Below are 6115 nucleotides of genomic sequence, written 5' to 3'. Positions count from 1 at the left end.
TTAGTTTAGAACATATTGGTTGGAGATGGACATTCCGTATATCTGCAGCTGTGATTTTTATTGCTGGAATGTTCTGCTGTATATTTTTTACTAAGCCTACTAATGTTGATGTTTGTAAGATTGGGGCTATGGAAACAAAAAGGACTTCACAATCGGCGAGGAGTTTACTTTGTTTTCCTGAGGTCTGGTTATTCAGTTTGGCAACTTTTACTTGTTACCTTGCTTTAGTATTTCAGTATGTTTACATGGTAAGTTTAAACTTGTTAAGATTTTATTTCTAACTTATTTGTGAGTGGCCGTCCGATTAAGACAGTAGAACCTTATCCATATAACTATGATGATTCGAGGTTCTCTCGCCACATGGTTTTATGAGTCTTCTCGGATAATTAAGGTATATAAACCATAGGTCCCGTGTAAACAAAATGCTCATGTGCACTTTAAATAACCCTGTACATCTTTCGAGAGTAGTGGTTACCCTGATGTACTCTAGCTCTATCGTGGACATGCGAAGTGGCGCCGTACCAGGGGAGAATTGAAGCATATTGTATAGTCATGTGCACCTTAAAGAACCTTGTACATCTTTCAAAACGTAGGGGTTACTCTGATGTACTAGCTCTGTCGTGGACAGTGGAAGTGGCGCAGTACCAGGGCAGAATTGAATCATGTAGTTAAAAAGTGTAACATATTAAGTCCACAGCGCATTCGAGACGACATTTTTTTGTGAAATGCGTAATATAAAATGTATTTACAAATATTCGTATATATTTTAGATTCTTATTAAATCTTGGTTCCAACAGAACACATGCAAATTTATCAATGATTGACAAGAGGGTGGTTAATCCAATCGTTCGCTTGATTGGTATAAAAATTGGTACTAAATTGGAACCAAACTGATCTCTTCTGTGTTTATCATGGTTTGTTTACTATCTTAGGCAACCTTTCTCGAATCTATTGGATTGAGCAACCAGAAGAGTGCGACAGGAATCACTGTACTAGCCATTGGAGATGCATTCTCAAAGGTCATAATTATCTTAGTTGCTCCACGAATACCCTTTCCACTCATATACTGTCTACCAGTCAGCTTATTGGTATTAATGATTGTGAGCGTAGGCTTGACGTTGACCACGAATACGATCCTAATAATGTGTATAACATTTTGTAAGTTGTATCTTGTTTTCTCTGTGGTGAGTAGGCCTTTCTCCTGCCGCTTGTTTCCCTTTAGTGGGTATGATGCCCAACATTTGTTTCTCCTCCATATGATGTATAGGCCTACATTTATTAAAATTAAATTAAATAATTTATTTAAAGATGTATTGTCCCCAAAAACATGAAAAATGAAGATTAATTAAATCAGACTTTGAATAGGTTGTTTTTTAGCTTTAATAAAGTTACTTCCGTAGAAAAATTACCGAAAAAAATAATGTTTTACCTTATAAATAACATAATAAATGGTTAAATACATCTAAAAATCCATTGGCTGGCAGCAGCAAATTTGACCATTTTTTAGCTTAAAATTACAGTTTTTTCAGGTAAATACATTTTTTAGATCCAATTTTATCCAAAAGTGAATAACTATTAGGTGACATTAAAATGGCATATTCAACAAAAAGTTAAAAATTATTTTCAGAGGGGACAATACATCTTTAAACGATATAGGTATGAGGCCTATTGTTTTATTACGACAAAGTACGTTCAGTCACACTGAGAGCCCAGATTCCAATATGTTATATAAGGGGTAGCTGACTCACTTAAAGAGAGTAAAGGGTCGTTCACTCCTGTTCCGGCACGGTTTCGTTCCGGCGAATCGAACGGCAATGTTTCGTTTTCACGATGCTCTACGCGGCTATGCGCCAATAGATATGACGTGTGTACTTGGTGATCGAGACACATACCCGTCGGCGGGCTTAGTATGAAACTTAAGGTGGTGTATGTTTTTACAATAGGTTACGGTCTTCCAAGAGGAGTATATAATGGACTTCAGTTGTCCACTGGTTTGGAAATATTCGGTGCGAGAAGAAGTAAAACATCAGCAAACATTGTTTTGGTATGGAGTGGAGTTGGGAATCTTATAGGCCCGTTCATACAAGGTAATAGGGAGTTTTCGCAACCTTACGAATACGATAACGAAAACGGATACGTCACACATTTGTGAAACTTTTGAGCTGATCCCCATTTCATATTCGTAAAGCGTATTCGTGTTGACGAATATCACCGGTCATATTCGTAACTACAAAACGAGTATAGTTTTTGATCTATTTTGCACATTTTGCATTTGAATCAGGAATGATTCATGAATCGTTTCGTTTCGTTTATTTATTTTTTTCCACTCACTTATATATATATATATATATATATATCATTTACATTTACATAACATATATTAAATGTGGGTGGATGGAAGTCACAATAAGTTCACTGAACTTTAAGTCGTGACTCCCGTATGCCTATAAGTATACTAACATTGCTACAGAGTAGACTAAAATATGAATATATAATAGTGAAAGTACATAAAATAAAAAAAAAAAAATAAAAAAATTAAATTATAGAAGTTAAGATAAACCAGGCTATAACTGCACAAACAAGTTTCTTGCAAATGCGGAATTTAATTGTTCTCCAACTTGATCCGATTTACTATAACAAATAAATAATGATTACAAAATAATATATACGGTATCTATCATACAGTACAACATAAATAATTCTATACAATAATAATAGACCTTACATAAGTATCTAAATAAGTCATAGATTAAACAATACAATATAAATAATTCTTGATTTAAAATAATTACAACTTAATAATAATAATAAGATAAGTCTCAATTGCTTACCAAAGATATGCCTGGATAACATGTGCAGCTATAGCTATACACTATATCAATTACTACTGTACTACAGCTTTAGGCTTCTAAGTAAGCCTTGGTACATCTACCACTTCTATAGGCTTCTAAGTAAGCCTTGGTACATCTACCACTTCTATAGGCTTCTAAGTAAGCCTCGGTACATCTACCACTTCTATAGGCTTCTAAGTAAGCCTTTGGTGCTTGCTAGGTCCTTACCCAACAAGCCTAACTATCCAACTGCCAGCCACAGCCCAAGCAAGCTATGCCCTCATTAGCATAACCCATATGGTTGGTCACCTGTTCACTTGACACCCTTCAGTGAACACAAGCACAGTATACCTAGCTTGGATTTGGCACTTACACAGGCAATTATATAATATAATGATAAAAGGGATAATGATAACAATTAGAGTACAATATGAAATATAATTAAATATGGTATAATAACAAGTATAACGATACAATGTAGCGGAGATTATTGAATACCAGGGTGAAGGATTTAATGCCATGTATCACCACCAAATAAATAAGGATAAAAGATCGGCGAAAAATTATGTAGCATATTCTGACACCATTTTGTGTTTGAAATTAGATTTAAAACTAGAAAAGGAAGATTTCTGTTTAAGTTCATTTGAGAGTGAAGTCCAAAGTTTGGGACCAAAATAATACATAGAAAATCGTCGAGCCTTAACATTTAAATTATCAAGGATATAATTGTTAACAGAAGATCGGGTTTTATAGGAATGGCGTTCGTCAATTCTTGTAAATAAAGCATTAAAATGTGAAGGCAGTAAATTGTTAGATAAACGGTACATAAATGAGGCAACTTGTAATTTATTTAAATCATAAATGTTTAAAACGTTAAATCTTTTAAAAAGTAATTTTGTATGGGCTCTAAATGATTCTCCCGCGCAAATCCGAAGTGCACGTTTTTGTAGTTTAAAAAGGCGGTCAATTTGAGTTTTCTCTAGACTTGTCCATGGGCATAACGTATTAAATTTATTTAAATTTATCTAGAGTAATTGCCCAACATAAATTGGCATAAGAAAGGTAAGGCAAAACTAAAGTATTATAAAGGGTTAATAAGGTTTTTTAAGGGAAGATATGTTTTAATTTGTTCAATATTCCAACATTTCTAGAAACTAGATTACTGATTTTATTTATATGTAGTTTCCAAGTCAGAGAGGCATCTATGGTTACTCCTAAAAATTGTGTTTCATTAACTCGTTTGATCATTTTATTATCAATGTATATTTGTTCATTTAAAGAATTTGAAATTTTACGTTTAGAAAATATTATATAGTTCGTTTTGAATGTATTAAGAGTTAATTTATTGTGTTTGAGCCAATTTGAAACTTTAAGTAACTCATCATTGACAATTTTAAACAAGATATTTAGTTTAGGATGAGAGAAAAAAATATTTGTGTCGTCAGCAAATAAGATAAAATTTAGTAATTTAGAGCTGTTTGGTATATCGTTAACAAAAATCAGGAATAAGAGTGGTCCAAGAATCGATCCTTGGGGAACACCACAGGTTAAACGGGAATAGGAAGAGTTAAAATTATTTAAGGAAGTAAACTGAACACGATTGAAAAGGTAGCTTTTAATTAGTTTTAAAGGAAGGCCTCTGATACCGTAATTTGAAAGTTTATGAATTAAAATATCGTGGTTAATAGTATCGAAGGCCTTAGATAAATCAAGGAAAATGCCAACAGAAAACTCATTTTTACTCAGGGCAATTGTAATTTTGTTAAAAATATCTAATAAAGCAAGATCTGTTGAATACTTTTTCCTGAAACCATATTGGCCTTTAAATAAAATGTTATGTTTAGTTAAAAAGGAAGAAATTTGATTATGCATTATTTTTTCAATTAATTTTGAGAAACAAGGAAGTAGGGAGATTGGTCTGTAGTTATTGAAAAGATGAGGATCTTCTTTCTTGTAGATAGGGATGACTTTAGCTATCTTAAAAGAATCAGGAAAAATACCGGTTTGAAAAGAAGTATTAAAAATGTGAGTTAAGGGTTTGCATATAAAATTAGAAACACGTTTAATAATTTTATTGGAAAACCCATCAAACCCAGGAGATTTATTATCTTTGAGGGAAAGTATTATACTGACAACTTCATGTTCGGTTACAGGACTAAGAAAGAGAGAGTGCACACATGGAAGAGGTAGGGTAGTTAGTATAATTATCATTATCCGACACATGTATTTTGTTAACTAAATTTGGCCCTATACTAGTAAAATAATGATTGAATTCAGTTGCAATTTGTTGAGGATTATTTAATTCAATGTCATTGTTAATAAAGTGAGAAGGAAACGGTTTACGAGATTTCTAGCCAAGGACTCCATTTATTGTTTGCCAGGTTTTTTGGATGTTATTTTTATGGAATTCAAATTTGTCACTGAAGTAATTCTTTTGGGCAGTACGAAGGATTTTGGTAAGTACATTTCGATATTTAACATATTTATCTTTGTCCTTTTGCTTTTTAGATATAAGAAATGTTTTATATAATTTGTGTTTTTTGTCGATAGATTTAATTAAGCATTTAGTTATCCAAGGGTTTTTTTCTTTCCGAATATTGCGTCTGGAACGAGTGGTTTTAATGTTGTTATTATATAATGTACTAAATATGTCGTTGAATAAAGCATATGCCTCATTGGGTTCATTGGAGTTATAAATACTAGTCCAGTCAACATTTGACAAATCATTACTTAAGGCAGAAATTGAAATGTCATTGACTTTTTTTATGTATATATATTTTGATTTAGGTTTCAGGTGTTGGAGAGGTTCTGATTTATGTATTAACAAGAAAACAGGAAAGTGATCCGAGATGTCCGAATATAGAATTCCGGAAGAAATGTTATCGTATAGATTATTACAAAAAATATTGTCGATTAAAGTTGCAGAAGTACGCGTAATTCTAGTTGATTATGATTATAATATAATTATACTTTTATTGAAAGTAATTTACTAAAGTAATTTACTAAAATGCCAAGTCAATTTTGATAAATAGCAGTTTTTAAAGTCCTCACTCGCTTTGATGTTACGCTAGGCCTAGGCAGCCAAGCACCAAGCAACACGTACCTGCCCTTCGCTCAAGTTTACCACAGTCATATTTTGGACGGCACCCTTAAAGATGTATTGTCCATTGAAACACAAAAAAATGAAGGTCAAAATATACTAAATTTTAATTGGCCATATCAAAGTAATATTAAAGTTATTCACTTTAAGTCGAAAATTCGAGACAAAAACAACAATTTTACGT

The 6115-nt window shown here is 32.5% G+C and overlaps 1 long non-coding RNA gene across 1 annotated transcript; it reads left to right on the top strand.

Annotated features, from left to right (window-relative positions):
* LOC140055682 (uncharacterized) lies at positions 1 to 2053 on the top strand. The gene is made up of 3 exons (XR_011846687.1): positions 1 to 248; positions 933 to 1158; positions 1944 to 2053. It is a non-coding gene; the product is annotated as an uncharacterized lncRNA (long non-coding RNA).
* Positions 2054 to 6115: the final 4062 nt, after the last annotated feature.

The sequence above is a fragment of the Antedon mediterranea genome, chromosome 7 (assembly GCF_964355755.1).
Source record: "Antedon mediterranea chromosome 7, ecAntMedi1.1, whole genome shotgun sequence".
Taxonomy (NCBI): domain Eukaryota; kingdom Metazoa; phylum Echinodermata; class Crinoidea; order Comatulida; family Antedonidae; genus Antedon; species Antedon mediterranea.
This window is presented reverse-complemented; position numbering and strand designations above follow the sequence as displayed.